Source organism: Lissotriton helveticus, chromosome 3_1, assembly GCF_964261635.1.
Source record: "Lissotriton helveticus chromosome 3_1, aLisHel1.1, whole genome shotgun sequence".
Taxonomy (NCBI): Eukaryota; Metazoa; Chordata; class Amphibia; order Caudata; family Salamandridae; genus Lissotriton; species Lissotriton helveticus.
This window is the reverse complement of record NC_136061.1, coordinates 1,330,612,392-1,330,634,782: the sequence shown is the minus strand read 5'-3', so window position 1 is coordinate 1,330,634,782 and position 22,391 is coordinate 1,330,612,392. Positions and strand designations below refer to the sequence as shown.

The following is a 22,391-nucleotide window of genomic DNA, read 5'->3' as shown; positions in this document are numbered from 1 at the left end:
TTTACTTACTCCTGTTTCCTGATTTAGTTTTGCTAACTCACATTCTTTTAGTATCTTTCTTACCTTCAATTCATTTTTCTCTTCTTCTCTTCCTTTCTGTCAGTGAATCTATATGCCTTACTCTTAATAATTTATTCTCCTTCTATTTCTTTTTCCCTCTTTTTGTCCTTCTACCTTACTTTATTTCCCTTTCTGTGTCCTTCACTCTTACTTTATTTCTAAATACACTGTTATGATTTTTAACCTCTTCATTTGCATCTTTTATTTTATAATACATATTTTACTAATTATAACTTATTTTTTCTTCTCTCTTTCACAGATACAAAATTTAGCAAAAAATGTAATTAAAGTTACATTTATTATATGGTAAGTGTGACTAAAAAATGTAGTTTGTCATCACCCTTTGCTTTAACCTCACTACTATTTTCTCAACCTACCTCACTCCTGTTTCTTTACTCTGCTTTCCTCACTTATTCATATTCTCCATGTTTACTCCCCTTTCCCTATTTCCCCTCCTACATTCAACTTCTTTCAGTCCCTATTCTTTACTTCCCTTACCCTCTGTTCCCTTCCATTGCTCCCTCACTCATTCTCTTTCCCTTAATCATTTACTTCACTCCTACACACACACCTCCCCCCAACACACCTCTGACACACACCCCACACACACACCACACACACACCTCACACACACACACACACACACACACACTCCTCACACACACACACCCACACATCCCACACACACACCCCACACACATACCCCCCACACCTACACCTCCACCCACACCCAAACACCCCACACACCCACACACACACCTTACACACCCACAGCCCCACCCACACCCACACACCCCACACCCAGCCCCCCCCACACACACACTCATTATTATATTATTTTTTTTGGGGGGGTGCGCGCCCCGGTACACGTACCGGTACACGTACCGGTACGCGTACCCTGGAGAAAAAAAGAAAGACAGATTTTTTTTTAAATGTAGCATTTTTATATAAATTGGAGGTAGTTCTGAAAAGAACTGTTTTTTTATTCTTTTTGTTGTTTTATATTTTTTTATTGTTTTTTTTAACATTTTTTATTTTTTTGGCTTTTCTGAACAATTTTATATATTTTTTGTAGTTTTTCTGGGGTCAAACAAAACACAGGGAATTGCAAACAGCTCAACTGGAGCAAAAAAAAATAGAAAAAAATTAAAGTTGCTTGCTGCAGTGATGGTTGTCTGCAGCTCGATTGAGTAAAGTGATGCTTTGCTCACCATATGAAATTGTTTTGTTGCAATATATGCAAACAAATTTAAATTTTGCAAACCTGGTTTTTACATTAGGAACCATCTCCCTAGCCTCTGCACCCGATGGAGTGGGTTGATTGGAGGCGCTTGAAGAAGAACGATGGGGAGGGTTCTTGGTCAGTTCCTTGACCTCTGCTGCCGAATAATTGTTCGGGTGCTTCCTCTGCATATGTCTAATCATAGTGTGGTTCCCAAAAGAGTACTTCTTGTTTGGGTTCCCTCTTGACAGTTCTTCGCCACAGATGAGGCAAGTCACCTTAGCTGCATTCACTTTTTTTGCACCCCATGGCATCTTGTATAACTCCCAAATAAAATGTTCCTCGGGTCTGTATGGGGGATTGTCCTCGGGCAGAAAGTGCCTCTCCTCCTCCTCCTCCTCCTCCTCTTCGTCCTCCTCTTCTTCTTGACCACCAATGTGGTCTTGTGGTAGTTGTTTTGGTGGTGGTGGAGGTGGTGGTGGTGCAGATGCACCTGCAGCTGCTACTAGTGAAGCCATTTCTCACAGAATGAATGCAGGTCTTCTTCACTCAAACAACAAAGTGAGAATGAGGAAAAAGGTGGGGTCTTTCATCATTTGGAAAACAAAACTGTTGTAAACCATTCAAAAGTGTTATTTTCAGGTCTCATGACCTGGGCTTTCTCATCATTTGGAAACCAAAAGTGTTCTGAACCAATCAAAAGTGTTATTTTCAGGTCACATGACCCGATGCGCTTACGCTACGCGCCCGGCGGCGCTTACGTTGCGCGATCGTATGCGCTCGGGCGCTTCCGGGTGCGCTTACGCCGTGCGTCATAAGACGCATCACGCGGCTACGCGATACGTCACGATGTTGTTTTCGTTCACGGGAATAGCGCTAACGGGATGCTCACCGGTACGCGCCCCGGGGCGCGCCGAAGCACTGCGCTTACCGGTGAGTGCATCGGTACGCGCCCCGGAAGCGCACCGGGGCAAAAAAAAAAAATACTATTACATAATTATACAATATAAAATTCGTTATATAAAAAATATTACATTTCTTACCTATAGAGATTTGCTATTAAAAAACCTATGAAATTCACTGAAAAAAACATAGGTTTCACACCAGTTATAGTTAGGAATTAGCATTTAAAAAACCTATTAAATTCACTGAAAAAACCATAGGTTTCACACCAGTTATAGTTATCTGGAAATTTTACTCGCATAAAACCAATGAAATTCCCACGTTATAGTTAGTTGGACTCACTATAACTTGCGCGTGCAATGCACTGCTGATGACGTCACATATTACATCACTCATGACATGGTCAGTGACATCACTCATGACATCACTGATGACACCATCCTTGTGACAGAGTGACAGACCTCCTTTCACTGTAATGTAACCCTGGAAACACATTCAAAAATAGAAACTAAAATTTCCAAAAAAAATGCAGATACCCATACCAGTTACAACAACCAATTCAATAATTCCACCATCTATATACACATCCACTCATTCAACAACAGTTCTATATAGTCACTCATACATATACTCACTCATCATATGTAGTGATACACCTATACATCCTGTTACACACCGACAGACATCCAAAAGATATTCTCACACATACTCACACATGCAAATAAACTATTGAACATCCATTTATTTGCATATACATCTATACACACACTACCACCTTACTTCTAAGGAAACTTACACATACTTACTCTCTTAAACAATCACTTATAGAAACATATACTTATTTAAACAGGAACTCTTACAATCCCTCACTCTCACATATACTCCCTTATATACATCAATATTCACATATATTAGATTAAATCATATGTAGTTACTGATAAAGACACTAGTGAGACAGTCATTCATTCACTAACACACACATATACACACTCATCCACCCATACAGTCCTGCACATATGCTGTCTTCAAAACACATACAAAGAGAGTCAGTCATTCATGCATCTATGTGCTAAGTAATACCCCCACCAAACCATACAAACACTCATACTGATACTAAGAAAAACATCTAATAACCCATATACATACACATGTAGCTACTCACCAACCCATGCAGCCACTTAAACACAAAGTGAAACACTAATCCATATATTTAAATATTTAAACATTACTCACTAATATATGTATTCACTAAGATACACTGAATAAGCGAGTTAACCAATCCATTTTTTTTTTTAAAAACATCCATGTAAACACTTATTTAAACATTTATTCTTCCATCAACTTTTACATATACATATATAACACATAATTATTTTTTAAAAATACACACATTCACTGGATGGTGTCATCAGTGATGTCATGAGTGATGTCACTGACCATGTCATGAGTGATGTAATATGTGACGTCATCAGCAGTGCATTGCACGTGCAAGTTATAGTGAGTCCAACTAACTATAACGTGGGAATTTCATTGGTTTTATGCGAGTAAAATTTCCAGCTAACTATAACTGGTGTGAAACCTATGGTTTTTTCAGTGAATTTAATAGGTTTTTTAAATGCTAATTCCTAACTATAACTGGTGTGAAACCTATGGTTTTTTCAGTGAATATATATATATATATATATATATATATATATATATATATATATATATATATATATATTACCTACTGGCGGTCGCCAGTAGGTATATATAGTTAGGATTTTTTCTCTATGGGTTTTTTGAAAATTCTATGTCTAATAACTTTGGCGTTTGTGGACGGAATTGGCTGAAATTTTCAGGAAAATGGCACATTTTGTTTCTGAGCAGCCCCTGAAAATTTTGGGGGGGTTCGTCAAGGGGGGGCCGAGAAAAAAGGGGGGTCCCAAAACGCGTTTTTCCCATGTTAATTTCCATAGGGCGGTTGGCCTCACTTTTAGCCCGAACGGCTGAATGGATTTGCACGAAACTTGGCAAAATTGTAGGGACTGGTAGCCCGATGTGCCTTTTGTAGGTCTCAATATATGTGCTCCAGTGGATTTTGAGAAATTAACGTTTAAAAAAAGATATATATCTGTAACAGCGGACCGGGCAGCGCTCTGGTTCGCGGACTTTTCGCGCAACGGAGCTTTGTGAAGCGAAGCTGATTGGTTCTCCGGCGTCTGTCAACATTCCAAACAGTCCGTAGCGGCCGCCATCTTGTCTCTCGGTAGGATCGAGAGACAAGAGGAGGCCAAAGCGAAGGGGCAAATGACCATAAGGGGGCATAGTACATTGTCGCTCACCCCCTAGGTTTGATGTGGAGGTTTTAAAAGGGCCCCGCGGGGCAAAAAAAAAAAATAATAATAATAATCGAACAGCTGAATGGATTTGCACGAAACTTGGCAAAATTGTAGGGACTGGTAGCCCGATGTGCCTTTGCTAGATCTCAATATATGTGCTCCAGTGGATTTTGAGAAATTAACGTTCAAAAAAAGGTATATATCTGTAACAGCGCACCGCTTCGCGTACTTTTCGCGTTACGGAGCTTTGCGAAGCGAAGCTGATTGGCTCTCCGGTGTCTGTAAACATTCCAAACAGTCCGTAGCGGCCGCCATCTTGTCTCTCGGTAGGATCGAACAGCTGAATGGATTTGCACGAAACTTGGCAAAATTGTAGGGACTGGTAGCCCGATGTGCCTTTGCTAGGTCTCAATATATGTGCTTCAGTGCATTTTGAGAAATTAACGTTCAGAAACAAGATATATATCTGTAACAGCGCTCCGCTTCGCGGAGATAAAATTATATGTGTATTACCTAGCTGTTGCTAACACCAGTTAGCGACGGCTAGTAGAAGATAGCGACCATCTTGGGCCCCACTTTGCATGTGAGTGATATTTATCACTAATGACATGCAAAGTGGGCATGCCAAGATGTTAGCGACTGGAAACAGTCGCTAACATCGCTATCTCCTATTATCAACTTTTGGAAATATTCGAGATAAGGGCGAATATCTCTAAAAGCTACCACCTGCCCTGAGCAGTTCTTAGCCATGTTATCCAATGGGAGGTGGATAACATGGCTAAGAGCATTAGCTCGGTAATGCATGAATATCGCTGAGTTTTCAGCGATATTAATGCATTGCGGTCGTTTTTTATCGTATTTCCGATAAACCTTGATAATAGCAAGGTTTATCTGCGATAATTTCTGACGGTAAAAAAATCGTTGCTAAGCATCGTTAGGGATAAATATCGCTTAACTTTGGTAATATGCCCCAACGTCTGTTAACGTTCGATTCGAAGGAAATCAGGAAGTGTTGAAAAACATTGTCTGCGCCATCTTGTCTTTTTTCAAATGCCACACTTTTGTCGTGCACGGCAGCCATTTTAGATGCCTTGACCAGACCCACTCTGTGCACGCTGTCGATCCTTAGCATGGCTCCCCACCCTCGCAAGCATCTCCCCCAGGCAGTGGTCACCCCCGCTCTCTGTCTTATGCATGGGTAATAAACCTCCCCCATCTGCGCTGCTCTTCCCTGAGAATCACACCCTGTGCCCGCCCGACACCTCCCTTTCGCCCTATTCACTACCGCACCCTCTGACACTCCTTTTCCTCTGTGTCCGATTGTCCAGGCTGGTCCTAGGGTATCAGCTAGCCCTGCAGATGTAGTTTATGGCCACAGCTGTAAAGAATCACCCCTCTTCAAAGGAGTTATAGTAGATCAAGGCCCACACTCGATGAGATCCGTCACAGCAGAAGCGTTGCTATTATCTGAAAACCATCCTGTATTGTGATTGGGGAGGGGACCGAGCCTGAAGCGGAAGATTCCAGGGATGACTGTTTGTACATCAAAGTTTTTACAATTATGTGTCACATTAAAAATATATAGCACTCCGACAAAGTAGTAAGATTATAAAACTTTAATAATTTATAAATATATACAAGAAAACAAAAATAGTAATAACATATAAACATTTTTAGGGAAAAACAACGAAGTAGCGGTCGGCTGTGCGAATAGCCCCAACGCAGCACAACGTCCAGATTTCCGGCGTGGGGTGTCGCGGGGGGTGGGTCATCAGTAGCAAACTGTTGTGCGAATAGTTCCAAGGCAGCAGAACGCGCCGAAATCTAGATGACACGAAAGTGATGTCTAGTAAGTTGCCACCCAGCAAATAACGGCATGGGGCGTCGCGGGGGGTGGGTCATCAGTAGCAAACTGTTGCGCGAATAGTTCCAAGGCCGCAGAACGATGGCACCAAGGTGATGTCCAGTAAGTTGCCGCACTGGTTTTGGTATCCTACAATGCTGCTCCGAATAACGGCGTGGAGCGCCCCGGGGGAGGCGGCGTGAACGGGCCTCTCCAGGTGGAGTCTCGTCTGTTGTAGTGGGGCGCCCCTTTACCGTTTCAGTTGCCATTCCGTCCGTTTTTGGTCCACTGTGTCAAAAGCCGCAATTCAGCTGAGTTGCGCCCACTCTTGCGGTGCAGCGATAGGCGGCTGTCACAGGACTCTCAAAATGGCGGCAGGCTGTTTCCTTTTTGGGCCTGGTCCACTGAAATGGCCCTGGGACACCTTGGAAATCGGACGCTTGTCTGCTAGGTCTTGGACCTCATTCTCGAAAGCGTCCCCTCCGCCTTGAGAATTCATCAAAAGTTTTGGGGGCTCCGACTCCTGCAGGCTTCTGGTGGGGAGCGGCTGCCATGATTGCTCGCGGAATGACCACGACTGAGCTACGAGATGGTGGTGCTTTCATGCTGACGCCAGCTTCAGTCTGAAACATCCAGAAACAAGGTGGGGCTTTCATCGTTTGGGGAAAAAAAAAAAGTTTTCATCCTATGAAAAGTGTTGTTTTTAGGTCACATGATCAAGCCTTCCATCATTAGGAAACCAAAAGTAAAATGAACCAATGAAAAGTTTTATAAACAAGTCACATGACCTGTTATGCGGCATAGGGTGTAAAATTAGGAGAAAATACGTTGGCACGTGAGGCGGCGTCAGTAGCGGACCGATGTGCGAATAGGCCGAAGGCAACACAACGCGCCAAGATCCGGATGGCACCGAGGTGGTGTCCAGCAAGTTGCAGCACTGGTGTGGCCATCCTACAATGCTGAAAGTCGGCGTGGGGCGCCCCGTTGGCCTGTGAGTTTGCGTCAGTAGCGGACCGATGTGCGAATAGGCCGAAGGCAGCACAACGCGCCAAGATCCGGATGGCACCGAGGTGGTGTCTAGTAAGTTGCCGCACTGGTGTGGCTATCCAACAATGCTGAAAGTCGGCGTGGGGCGCCCCGTTGGCCTGTGAGTTTGCGTCAGTAGCGGACCGATGTGCGAATAGGCCGAAGGCAGCACAACGCGCCAAGATCCGGATGGCACCGAGGTGGTGTCTAGTAAGTTGCCGCACTGGTGTGGCCATCCAACAATGCTGAAAGTCGGCGTGGGGCGCCCCGTTGGCCTGTGAGTTTGCGTCAGTAGCGGACCGATGTGCGAATAGGCCGAAGGCAGCACAACGCGCCAAGATCCGGATGGCACCGAGGTGGTGTCTAGTAAGTTGCCGCACTGGTGTGGCCATCCTACAATGCTGAAAGTCGGCGTGGGGCGCCCCGTTGGCCTGTGAGTTTGCGTCAGTAGCGGACCGATGTGCGAATAGGTCGAAGGCAGCACAACGCGCCAAGATCCGGATGGCACCGAGGTGGTGTCTAGTAAGTTGCCGCACTGGTGTGGCCATCCTACAATGCTGAAAGTCGGCGTGGGGCGCCCCGTTGGCCTGTGAGATGGCGTCAGTAGCGGACCGATGTGCGAATGGGGCCAAAGGCAGCGCAACAATATTTTCTGATTTGAAGACACCACAAGGCGCTGAGATGCCAAGATCCGGATGGCACCGAGGTGGTGTCTAGCAAGTTGTGGCACTGGTGTGGCCATCGTACAATGGTAAAAGTCGGCGTGGGGCGCCCTGTTGGCCTGTGAGATGGTGTCAGTAGCGGACTGATGTGTGAATGGGGCCAAAGGCAGCGCAACAATATTTTCTACTATATTTTCGGAGTAGAAGACACCACAAGGCGCTGAGATGCCAAGATCCGGATGGCACCGAGGTGATGTGTAAGTTGCGGACGGATGTGCGAATGGGGCCAAAGGCAGCTCAACAATATTTTCTGAAGAGAATACACCACAAGGCGCTGAGATGCCAAGATCCGGATGGCACCGAGGTGATGTCTAAGTTGCGGACCGATGTGCGAATGGGGCCAAAGGTAGCGTAACAAGATTTTCTGTATGGAAGATACCCCTAGGCGTTGAGATGCCAAGATTCGGATGGCACCGAGGTGATGTCTAGCAAGTTGTGCCACTGGTGTGGCCATCGTACAATGGTAAAAGTCGGCGTGGGGCGCCCTATTGGCCTGTGAGATGGTGTCAGTAGCGGACTGATGTGCGAATGGGGCGAAAGGCAGCGCAACAATATTTTCTGACTGACACCACAAGGCGCTGAGATGCCAAGATCCGGATGGCATCGAGGTGATGTCTAAGTTGCGGACTGATGTGCGAATGGGGCCAAAGGCAGCGTAACAATATTTTCTGTATGGAAGATACCACTAGGCGTTGAGATGCCAAGATTCGGATGGCACCGAGGTGATGTCTAGCAAGTTGGTGTGGTCATCCTACAATGCTGAAACTCGGCGTGGGTCACCCCATTAGCCTGTGAGATGGCGTCAGTAGCGGACCGATGTGCGAATAGGCCGAAGGCAGCACAACGCGCCAAGATCCGGATGTCACCGTGGTGGTTTCATAGTTGAGAGGCACTTCATCTGCAGTGGGGCGCCGAGATCCGGATGGCACCGAGGTGATGTCTAGCAAGTTGCTGTACTGGTGTGGTCATCCTACAATGCTGAAATGTAGTGGGGCGCCCCTTTACCGTTTCAGTTGCCATTCAGCTGAGTTTCGGCCGCTCTTGATGCTACAGCGACAGGCGGCTGCAAGAGGACTCTCAAAATGGCGGCCTGTTCTTTGGATTTGGGCCTGGTCCACTAAAATGGCCCTGGGACACCTTAGAACTCGGACGCTCGATTTTTTTTTCCTTTCCTGTACATGCAAAAAAAGGTAAATGCCCGGTATGTTACACGCTTCATCTGCCACGATGAACTCTCCAGAGGAACCGAAAAAATATATAGTTGTGGTAACTATACCATGCATCGTCATATGGAGAGGTGGCACCAATTAATTATAGTGCTGCATAAAAGAGAGATTTGGAGGAGAACCCCTGACCTGCTAGTACATTCATCAAAGAAGTGGCACTGAGAGCTTCAGAGGCAAGGGAAACGGTCCCAAATATTTAGAAGAACTTTGGAAAGATTAAAATGACATGTTTAGATTGTGGTAAATTAATTTCATGTGGGCAGATGAGTGTTACTCTAATAAATACAGCATATGAACATCATCATAGTCGATGGTTGGTAGAGACATTTTGACTATATCCTGGACCTGCCCGTCCTCGCTCAAAATGGCGCCGGAATAAATGGGACTCGTAACTCCTTGTTGTGTACTGGTTGCAGAACCTTGAAATCACGAGATACGTATGCAGTTTTGAAGCACATGGCGGGCGGGGACGAGAATTGATTGAATATTTCGACATCCCTATTGATATTAAGTTCTGATGTGTTATTGATTACTGTACTGTTGAAAATTCGAATTAACGTCACCCATGGTACTTGCCCGCAAATGTATATCTAGATAATTTTATTGTAACTGGCCCTGTCGTATTTTAATTATAAAATGTACGTCCACCGATTCCGTAACTGTTAGACACCTTAGTTTTTGCAACCTAATGGCCCGCCCGTTACGTTCCTCTACAGTGTAAATGTCTATTCATCATATACGATTACAGTTTGCTCCGTGGCAGGCCCACGTGGTTATAGGCTCGTATTTGTATAATGAAATTTTCACAATAAAGGTTTTTAAAAGAAAACATGGTAGTAGTGTATACATTGGTAAAGTTTTTAATAATAGTCACTGTTTTAGAATCATTAAAAGGCAAGTGAAATAAAGCAGACCAATTACATGAAGGGTAAAAGGTATAATACGAAGGAACGCAGTAAAGATAAATGGTCAAGGGCTGTTGTGTTTTCTATTCCTGCAACAGAAAGTGATCGATAAGAATCTCATATTCAGGCGTATCGGCGACTAAGACAGCAGGTCGACCCTCTTTTGCTCAACGGCTCCGTCATGGGACGAAGAAACGCTCTTTTTCTCGAAAAAAGAATATATTTTACTTGCAGGACAGTTGTAAAATTTCCGGGAAAGTACATTAGCCTGGAACATTATAACATATATTTAAGAGAAAATAATGTTCGGAAGTAATTAAAAGCGTAATTTTTAGGTGATATGACCAAGGCTTTCATCATTAGAATAAGAAAAGTAAAATGAACCAATGAAAAGTTTTATTAACAAGTCACATGACTTGTTATGCTTACGTTACGCGCTGCGCGCCCCGGATGACTTCCGGATGCGCTAACGCGGCGCGTCATATGACGCATTACGCGACAACGCAGGTCCAGAATATAGTCAAAATGTCTCCACCAACCAGCGGTCGAAACACAACCCCTTTCAGCAGGCTAAATAGTTCTGTTAAATGACAACAGAAGGGACAGGCAACAAGAACCATCAGTCAAAGAGGGGAGGGCTAGTTCTTCTCTACCGGGTTACATTGGGGCGCTACCGGAACTGATCGAATTGGTAGTCTACAGTGTTTCTGGATGTTTCAGACCGAAGCTGGGGTTAGCATGAGAGCAGCACCATTTCGTAGCTCCGTTGTGGCCATTCCGCAACCAATCATGGCAGCCGCTCTTTATCGTTATTTTGGGCGGGGTGGGTGGCGGAGCCGAGCTGTTTTGCAGCCATCATTGTGTGGAGTTCAGTTCATCTCACTAGTTTTGTATTTGTCATGAGGGGTTGTTCCTAATGTTTCTATTTTAGCGAGGTCAAAAAGAGATCCCATTAGTGGCCTACTGATTTTGCTCGATTCCTTTTCTTTTTTTTTACACGATTTTTCGTTATCTGCAAAGACTAAACAGAGTATTGCGACTCTGTGTTTGTTTGTAAATAGAGAATGAACCAAAGAGAACTAATTCTAAAACAGTAAATACTTGGATAACAATCAATCAAATGGAGAGAGAAGCAGGCACGACGGATTACAACGGGGGCAAAGGACTGCGTTGACTACCTTTCACTATCTGCAAAGAGAGAGTACTCCTAATAGAAATGAGGGGGGGGGGCACCATTCAAAGCAGATCAGTGTGCATAAACACGAAAATGTTTTCACTTACCACGTACTTGACATTCGACAGCTTATGATATTTGCTATTAAAAAACCATTGAAATTCACTGAAAAAACCATAGGTTATAGACCATATATAGTTAGGAATTAGCATTTACAAAACCTTGAAAATTCACTGAAAAAACCATAGGTTATAGACCATATATAGTTAGGAATTAGCATTTAAAAAACCTTATTTTACTCACACAAAACCATTGAAATTCCATATATAGTTAGTTGCACTAACTATATATCGCGCACCCGCAATCCACTGCTGATCATGTCACATATTACATCATTCATGACATGGTCAGTGACATCACTGATGACATCACTGATGACATCTCAAATGACATCACTGATGACATCACTGATGACATCTCATTTGACATCAATGACCACATCACTGATGATATCATTCATGTGACAATACAATGCATCTCCTCACATTTTAATATAACCTCTGTTTCACCCAGTGTTAAATACAGAGTATAATTTTTGAAACCATTGACACACCAATACTAGTTACTACATACGTACTCACTGATTCCTACGTCTACACACACATTCACTCATTCACCCATACAATCATTCATACATACAATCACTCATCTTTACAACACTATCATATGCACTCATACACCTATACAGACACTCACACTCTGCCACTCATCCATGGAGTTACTCACACACCTAGTCAGTCCTGTAAAGAATCAATCACACTTCCATTTTCTTGTCTATACAGTTAAACATAGAGCACCTTACATTTTCAAACATATAGTAACACATACTTACCTTCTTATAGAATCATTGATACAAGTACACATTGATCTGCACAGAGTCACACACCTCCCAGCCAGCCAGCCACACACACACTCAGTCTCCCATACAAATACTTGGACAATCAATCAGTAACCCATATAGTTAATCATATAGCTACTGATCAACACATGCAGCAGTTTACAGAACAACAGACATAATGATGCTCAAATTAAGATAGTTTAGTCACTAACCCATGCACTCAGTGAGACACATTTAATCACTCACTCATACATTCAGTCATGCACCTACTAAATCCTTTGTCCAGACACTTATACTTCCACTCATTCTTCAATATGTAAGACACATTTTAACTTTACAGAAACACACAGTCACTGGATGATGTCATCAGTGATGTCATCAGTGATGTCATTTGAGATGTCATCAGTGATGTCATCAGTGATGTCATTTGAGATGTCATTTGAGATGTTATCAGTGATGTCATTTGAGATGTCGTCAGTGATGTCATCAGTGATGTCATTTGAGATGTCATCAGTGATGTCATCAGTGATGTCACTGACCATGTCATGAATGATGTAATATGTGACATGATCAGCAGTGGATTGCGGGTGCGCAATATATAGTTATTGTGAAACCTTTTTTCTCTATTGGTAATCAAGTTGGGGCGACAGCAGGGCAGCACGATAAGAATTTTCTCTTGTTAACCTGTTGGGATTCTTTTGCCACCGGACACACCTTTATGCCATACCCAGTTGGTATTAGTCCAAGCATGTCTCATTCATAGACATTGGCCACTTTGAGAACAGATATTTCTTTGATGTACTTTACCCAGTATCCACTGGTGTACTTACAACTGATCTGTGCACATATTGCAACCCATTCCTATCGGTTGGCACTTTAGTTATTTCCCTGTCTTACCTGTGTCCACGGATGGCTCCTCATGCTCTGTCTACAATAAGTGCTGCTAAAACCCCCCCCAATTATAAATGCGCTACCATCATGTTTTCTTCACTGTACATATTATATGCTGACTGCTATTGTACCCAGGCTACTTATGTACTTCGGTTATTATATGCTGACTGCTAGTGTACCCATGCAAATCAGAATTATGCGCAATATGTCTGTATTTGACATTGATCAATTGCTCTCATGTATTTCACTGAATTAACTTTGACAGGACAGCTTTCATATACCGATTACGTCCAAATCAGCATCTAATGCAATGCGTCTGTATTTCACAGTAATTTGTGTGTTTTTTCTCAAATTGAAATGTATATATTCTCAGTGAAGTAACTGTGACAACCACATATGTACAAGAGAGGTAATCTTTACCTGAGGCACAGTGTCAGAAATTCTTTTCCACTGACCATTCCAATATGTCTGCCACTATTTTGTTTGCCTAGTTTTGGTTAGTCCTACCTTTGTGTTGATTTGTAGCACGAGAGAGAAAAAAACTTTATTTAAATGTGGTGTTCACCTTGTGACTTTACACGTGAACAAGGCTTCTTGCTGAAACGCGTTGTGTAATTAAACTACTTGATTGATATTTGGACCCCCTTTGTCTTTTTGCCTGAGAGCGCAAAGATACTCTTATCTTGGACACTTTGAATATGTGAATACAACCGGACTGCTTCGCCGGTAACTGCGCCAACTTCCGCTGGGTTCCAGCACTCCGGAAGAAGCGTTTTTCTGTGCTTTTATATATATATATATATATATATATATATATATATATATATATATATATATATATATATATTCACTGAAAAAACCATAGGTTATAGACCATATATAGTTAGGAATTAGCATTTAAAAAACCTTATTTTACTCACACAAAACCATTGAAATTCCATATATAGTTAGTTGCACTAACTATATATCGCGCACCCGCAATCCACTGCTGATCATGTCACATATTACATCATTCATGACATGGTCAGTGACATCACTGATGACATCACTGATGACATCTCAAATGACATCACTGATGACATCACTGACGACATCTCAAATGACATCACTGATAACATCTCAAATGACATCTCAAATGACATCACTGATGACATCACTGATGACATCTCAAATGACATCACTGATGACATCACTGATGACATCATCCAGTGACTGTGTGTTTCTGTAAAGTTAAAATGTGTCTTACATATTGAAGAATGAGTGGAAGTATAAGTGTCTGGACAAAGGATTTAGTAGGTGCATGACTGAATGTATGAGTGAGTGATTAAATGTGTCTCACTGAGTGCATGGGTTAGTGACTAAACTATCTTAATTTGAGCATCATTATGTCTGTTGTTCTGTAAACTGCTGCATGTGTTGATCAGTAGCTATATGATTAACTATATGGGTTACTGATTGATTGTCCAAGTATTTGTATGGGAGACTGAGTGTGTGTGTGGCTGGCTGGCTGGGAGGTGTGTGACTCTGTGCAGATCAATGTGTACTTGTATCAATGATTCTATAAGAAGGTAAGTATGTGTTACTATATGTTTGAAAATGTAAGGTGCTCTATGTTTAACTGTATAGACAAGAAAATGGAAGTGTGATTGATTCTTTACAGGACTGACTAGGTGTGTGAGTAACTCCATGGATGAGTGGCAGAGTGTGAGTGTCTGTATAGGTGTATGAGTGCATATGATAGTGTTGTAAAGATGAGTGATTGTATGTATGAATGATTGTATGGGTGAATGAGTGAATGTGTGTGTAGACGTAGGAATCAGTGAGTACGTATGTAGTAACTAGTATTGGTGTGTCAATGGTTTCAAAAATTATACTCTGTATTTAACACTGGGTGAAACAGAGGTTATATTAAAATGTGAGGAGATGCATTGTATTGTCACATGAATGATATCATCAGTGATGTGGTCATTGATGTCAAATGAGATGTCATCAGTGATGTCATCAGTGATGTCATTTGAGATGTCATCAGTGATGTCATCAGTGATGTCACTGACCATGTCATGAATGATGTAATATGTGACATGATCAGCAGTGGATTGCGGGTGCGCGATATATAGTTAGTGCAACTAACTATATATGGAATTTCAATGGTTTTGTGTGAGTAAAATAAGGTTTTTTAAATGCTAATTCCTAACTATATATGGTCTATAACCTATGGTTTTTTCAGTGAATATATATATATATATATATATATATATATATATATATATATATATATATATATAAAAGCACAGAAAAACGCTTCTTCCGGAGTGCTGGAACCCAGCGGAAGTTGGCGCAGTTACCGGCGAAGCAGTCCGGTTGTATTCACATATTCAAAGTGTCCAAGATAAGAGTATCTTTGCGCTCTCAGGCAAAAAGACAAAGGGGGTCCAAATATCAATCAAGTAGTTTAATTACACAACGCGTTTCAGCAAGAAGCCTTGTTCACGTGTAAAGTCACAAGGTGAACACCACATTTAAATAAAGTTTTTTTCTCTCTCGTGCTACAAATCAACACAAAGGTAGGACTAACCAAAACTAGGCAAACAAAATAGTGGCAGACATATTGGAATGGTCAGTGGAAAAGAATTTCTGACACTGTGCCTCAGGTAAAGATTACCTCTCTTGTACATATGTGGTTGTCACAGTTACTTCACTGAGAATATATACATTTCAATTTGAGAAAAAACACACAAATTACTGTGAAATACAGACGCATTGCATTAGATGCTGATTTGGACGTAATCGGTATATGAAAGCTGTCCTGTCAAAGTTAATTCAGTGAAATACATGAGAGCAATTGATCAATGTCAAATACAGACATATTGCGCATAATTCTGATTTGCATGGGTACACTAGCAGTCAGCATATAATAACCGAAGTACATAAGTAGCCTGGGTACAATAGCAGTCAGCATATAATATGTACAGTGAAGAAAACATGATGGTAGCGCATTTATAATTGGGGGGGTTTTAGCAGCACTTATTGTAGACAGAGCATGAGGAGCCATCCGTGGACACAGGTAAGACAGGGAAATAACTAAAGTGCCAACCGATAGGAATGGGTTGCAATATGTGCACAGATCAGTTGTAAGTACACCAGTGGATACTGGGTAAAGTACATCAAAGAAATATCTGTTCTCAAAGTGGCCAATGTCTATGAATGAGACATGCTTGGACTAATACCAACTGGGTATGGCATAAAGGTGTGTCCGGTGGCAAAAGAATCCCAACAGGTTAACAAGAGAAAATTCTTATCGTGCTGCCCTGCTGTCACCCCAACTTGATTACCAATAGAGAAAAAAGGTTTCACAATAGTCAATATGTCAGGAATATGGAAAAGTCGAACCTCAGAAGCTGGTGTCTCAGATTGTGATATAAACTCGAGCAGTGATTCCTGGAGTGCAAAGGTTGGGTACGCCCGTGTAGGTGAAGTCCAGTGATGGGCCCCCTCCTTTCCTCCTGAGGAATAAAGACACAAAAATTATACTGTGAATAAAAATTAATAACTAAAAACATCATAGAGAAATATGAACATTGGAAAAGCATCATAGCAAATGATCAACAGGTTCACAAATGTCTGAAGAGGGTACGAGCGGTCAGATATGGGTGTCAACTAAATCTCATACTGAATCATGGGTGATCATTATTCCCTCAGATGGATGGCCAATTCTTCATCCATGTTGAGACCTCCCGGGAATCTGGTTTGGAACTCAATTATCAATTTGGACTCTCGTTTTCTCAGATTGAGTACCCTATCACCCCCTCTGGGATGTCTGGGGACTTGTTCCAATATAAAGAAATTTAAGTCAGCAATATTGGAGTAATGTTTCTGTTCAAAATGGCGAGCAACAGGGTATTTAGGGTCCTTGTTGGTAATGGCCCTAAGATGCTCAAGAATTCTTTTTTTGGCAGCACAACTGGTGCTACCAATGTACCACAGTTTACATGAGCATTCGATGACATATACAACAAACGTAGTGCTACAGGTAAAGAAAGAGGTCAGATTTTTGGTGATATCATTATATTCTACAGATCCTCTGTATTTACTGTGCTCACAGGCTTTGCAGTGACCACAGGGGTAAAACCCCACAAGACCATGTTCAGAATTACTTTTGGGGTATTGAGTGATATCATTTTTGACCACTAAGTCACGTATATTTTTGCTTCTTTTGTAGGTGATGGTAGGCTGATCGGAGATATTTTTACCTAAAATCGAATCTGTCTTAAGTATCTCCCAGTTTTTAGTTAGAGGTTTTTTGACTTGTTTTGACTCAGAACTATACGTCAAAATGAGTCTGGTAGACTCCTCATTTTCAGTTTTGTCTGATGGCCGGTTATTTTCAAGGGTTTCTGATCTTCCTATCTCGTCAGCTCTATCTTTAGCCTTTTTGAGAACCCAACTGGGGTAGCCTCTGCTTTTGAATCTAGTTATAATGGTAGATTGCTCTCTTAGGTAAGCATCATTGGTGTTACAGTTTCTTTTAGCCCTTAACAACTCCCCATAGGGGATGCTCCATTTTAGAGCTTCAGGGTGGCTGCTTTGTGCATGTAGCACACTGTTTCCTGCTGTAGCTTTCCGAAACAAAGAAGTACATATTTTTTGATCACTGATCTCAAGTCTGACATCTAAAAATTCAGTTTGGCTTTCGCTGATGTTGCCAGATAAGCATATATTGTAGCTGTTACAATTCAGTTTAGTGATGAAGTCTTGGGCCTCAGTTTTGGTACCTCTCCAGATAATGAAAAGGTCGTCGATGTAGCGGAGCCACACGACGACCTTCCCAAAATCGTCTGTCAGTGTACTAATGCCATGGATTTCCCGCTCCCAATATCCCATGAACAGATTAGCTAGGCTAGGAGCGAAGCAAGAACCCATGGCAGTACCACTGATTTGCCTGTAGAGGGCGCCATCAAAAGAAAAAGTATTGTTAGTTAAACAAAAATACATCATTTCCATTACCATTTTGGAATGTTCACGATAACATAACGGTCTATTGATCAAATAGTGTTCACAGGCTTGAAGGCCATGTTGGTGGTTGATTATCGTATAGAGTGACTGAACATCCAAAACAATAAACATATACTCAGGTTTCCATACTATATTTTCAATTTGACACAAAAAGTCTTTGGTGTCTCTGATATAGCTGGGTAAGAGGGTGACAAAGTCTCGAAGAAAATGATCCACATACTTTGAGATATTTTCACTGATGCTACCGATGGAGACAACCACATATGTACAAGAGAGGTAATCTTTACCTGAGGCACAGTGTCAGAAATTCCTTTCCACTGACCATTCCAATATGTCTGCCACTATTTTGTTTGCCTAGTTTCGGTTAGTCCTACCTTTGTGTTGATTTGTAGCACGAGAGAGAAAAAAACTTTATTTAAATGTGGTGTTCACCTTGTGACTTTACACGTGAACAAGGCTTCTTGCTGAAACGCGTTGTGTAATTAAACTACTTGATTGATATTTGGACCCCCTTTGTCTTTTTGCCTGAGAGCGCAAAGATACTCTTATCTTGGACACTTTAATATATATATATATATATATATATATATATATATATATATATATATATATATATATATATATATATATATATATATATATATATATGTGTATTTAATATAAATATTAAGGCAAGACATTACCTGAATTAATAAAAAAAAATATTATTTAGTTTTAATAAACTTATATTACTTTTAAATGTAATTTCGCGAAGTCGCGCTGGGTGCGTGCTGCGTAGTGCGCACCCTACGCGGATCCCATGTGACCAGAAAAAAAGAGATTTGATTGATTCATAACCCTTCTTAACTATTGTAGGACCCCACCCATTTCAATCACTCTTCTTAGACCTTCCTTGGGAGAAGACCTGTGCTGAGAAGAGCCTAATTTTTCTTCATTGGAGACCTGAATTTCCTTTCTGCAAACAAAAATGGCTACACCACTGCAAGAGTCGTCTGATTCTGACCATTTAGATGCAAAGGAATTTCAACCAGAACCTCCCCGTCCCAAAAAATACTCAGCCATCGTATGGAATTTTTTCACTTTTCCGGAGGGACAAAAAAAAGTTAATTCCACCAAGGTGACATGTAATATTTGCAAAGCTGTGCTATCCAGAGGAGATCCTAATAAAAAATACTCCTGTGGCACTGTAAGTATGCGGAAGCACCTACAATCCCGGCATCCAGTGAATTAAGCTCATGAAGAATGCAGAAGACTCCGCCAAAATGCACCTCCACTATCGGTAATTCCAAGTACCTCTGGGGCATCACCTTCAACCTCACAACCGGACATACGTCCCCAATTTGGGAAAGTAAAAATGCACTGTATGAAGTGTAATTGGTTGATCTGCGATGGGGAGCAATCGGTAGACTTAGTTTGCAGGGCAATCGGTAACCATCAATGCTAGAGTTTTTTGTTTTTTTTCTCCCAAAGTTCATGGTTTTGTTCATCCAGTTGACTTTTTTTCCTTTTTAAAAAACCCCAAAAAAACAAAAAATAATATAAAATTACAAAAAACTAAGAAAAAGTTATTTTCAGAACTAACTACTCTGGTTAAAAAAAGAGCTAAATTTGTATGCTAGTGTGCGAAAGTTTAGATGAATGTATGTGTAGTCGATAATTAACTGAAAGAATGCATTTGTGGTGTATGGTGAATGTATAAGTACAGAACTATAAGGAAGTGCTGCAGCACGACACTCTACGCTCTTTAGGTACAGTGTGCTGTGGTACTTCCGAAGCATAGGGACACAACATATGTACATAAATAGGTTGCAAGTCTATGTTTCCCTCTGCACTGCTGCGTAATCTGCAGCCATGTGGTCACACAGGCACCCTTGCACCATGGTACAAGGATATCTGTGTCGTGTGGAGTTTGTTTTTGTGCAGGAAGATACACATTTCTGCACAAAAACAGTCAGTGAAGGGATTTTTCTCCTTCAATGTATGCTGTGCATTGTAGCATATATTAAAAGAGAAAAAATGAGGAGAAATGAAAACAATTCTCCTTGTTGTGCCGTACTACACCAATTGGAGGATGGTTCAGCATTCACACACATGTCCAGATTTATGATTTCTGACAAATCTGGAGATGTGTCTTGTTCTATGAGTGTTCTGTGCAAACAGGCACAGCAAAACCTATAAAACGACGTTTCAACGCAAAGTGGTATGTATGATAAGGTCATATTTACATGGAGTAGAAAAGGTATACAGACGGCATTTTCCTCTCTTTGTAAATATGAAAAAGTGTCTTGCGCTATAACTAAGTTACAAAAAGTGACATAATGCTTCTAAATTTGCCCCATAAGTGCTTAGGTATTGGCAGACTGTTACAATAACAACATACTGCTAGTTAATTGTTTGAAAAGTTGCATTAGAGTGATAGGAGGTAAGCACAGACTTATGTCTGCAAAGATGCTCAAAGAAGAATGATTGAAATGATTGCAGTTCTTCAATAGGAACAATTGGAAATATTATGAACGAATCAACTTTTGTTTTTTCAGGTCACACAATATCCTATGACAGTGAGATTCCAAAACTATATCGGTATAAACTGGGTGTTTTCAAGACTGTATTAATACTTTGTAGCTTCTTGCAGATCTGTTTGCACAGTATATAAAGAAATTAATTTGTACTGGGATTAATGGTTAGGCCAATCCTTAACTATACGAGTAATAAATATAGTAATTTCAGTACTGCAAACAGAAAACAAGATACATTTATAAGTACTTAGGTTTTGGCAAACTTATAGGACACGTTTATAGATTAGTGAAGGGAAGGGATGGGGCCTGATGAGACATGTGCAAACACACTCTGTGACATGTTTTAAGTTAAGGAATTTTGTCTCTTTTAATCCTGAAAGTCCCTCGACCCTTCTAGCCCACCATGTCTCTCTATTAATTACCATACAGGTGCGTTGCAGAGAGGTGCTCTAAAGCAGTGTCCTATTATATACCTTTCTGCAATGCAACTCTCTGGCACTTTCTGCACATATCTGGCGTGTTAGTTAGCCCCCAGTGACACTCAGTATTCATGTTAACTTTATCCTGTAACTTAAAACGCCCACAAAGGATCTTTCCACACATATCTACTCCAACCACCTCCCCTTTCTTCACCTGTGTGCAAACACAGGCTATTGTGCATTTTAATACTTAGTTAAACTTACCTTCACAGCAATAGAAATAAAAAACGTTACACATTTTTTTCAGTTGTTTTTTATAATCTAAATTGCTCAAAATTTCAAATTTTAGAATTAGGATCTGTGAAAGAGAAGAAAATATATAGTTCTAATATATAATAATATATTTTTTTCAACACAGCATAATTTAAAATTTTACTAATTATTTTCTTTGCCTTTTTTGCTGTTCTCAGAATATATTGAATTTCACTAGAAACAGTGATTTCAATTGTACTAATCACATAACAGTGGGCAAAAAACCAATCAATAACATTGTTTAAAAAAAAGCAGGACTACATACATCCTCAGTAACATACCATATCATACAAATCACACATATATAAAATGCTTACTCCTACGAAAATTTTCCAAGTTAAATGTATAAACACTGTAAATGATGTTGCTTAAAAATATACGATGAGACAATGTGCAAGAAAAAGTCCGTAATTCAAACATACACCTTTCCTTGAGGCCAAATGGTATTATTGAAATCCTTTTTATTTAAATTGTCCAATAGTAATCATATTACATCATATTAATACATTCCTCAGAGGCCGAATTATGTTCCTAAAACTTTGGCTTTAAAAATATAAGGTAGGAATTTGGTAATTCGCTTGGCAAAAGTTGTTTAAAAACCAACTGAGCATCATTACAATATGTCCAGCCTTTATCACATTTTAAATAGGCAGTGTAATGTCGAGATGTTGTGGAAGGAGCGTCATGGATAATTATTGCTACTGCTACAAAAGCCCTTCCTGATATTGATAGTTGACTTGCTACAAAATGTTTTATTAAAGTGTCCAATTGTCTTCCATCAGCTGTACAACGTTGCATCATTAAAATTATATATTGTCCATATCTTTGTATAAATAATGTCGATAACATTTCTGATTTGCATTGGCTACACTCCATGTTTTGATTTGCTGCTTTAACTATATTGAACTTTATTGAAAGACACTGATTTATAGTCTGGTAA

The 22,391-nt window shown here is 40.9% G+C and overlaps 1 protein-coding gene across 4 annotated transcripts in view; it reads right to left on the bottom strand.

The window, feature by feature from the left end:
• KCNJ1 (potassium inwardly rectifying channel subfamily J member 1) overlaps positions 1 to 22,391 on the bottom strand; it is a 661,201-nt gene that overhangs the window by 402,565 nt on the left and 236,245 nt on the right. Inside the window, exon 2 of one of the 4 annotated variants that reach the window (XM_078683899.1) lies at positions 16,582 to 16,694. The exons of the other annotated variants lie outside the window; for them this stretch is intronic. The gene's annotated coding sequence lies outside the window, so the exon portion shown is untranslated. The remainder of the gene's footprint in view (positions 1 to 16,581; positions 16,695 to 22,391) is intronic. 4 annotated transcript variants of the gene reach the window in all.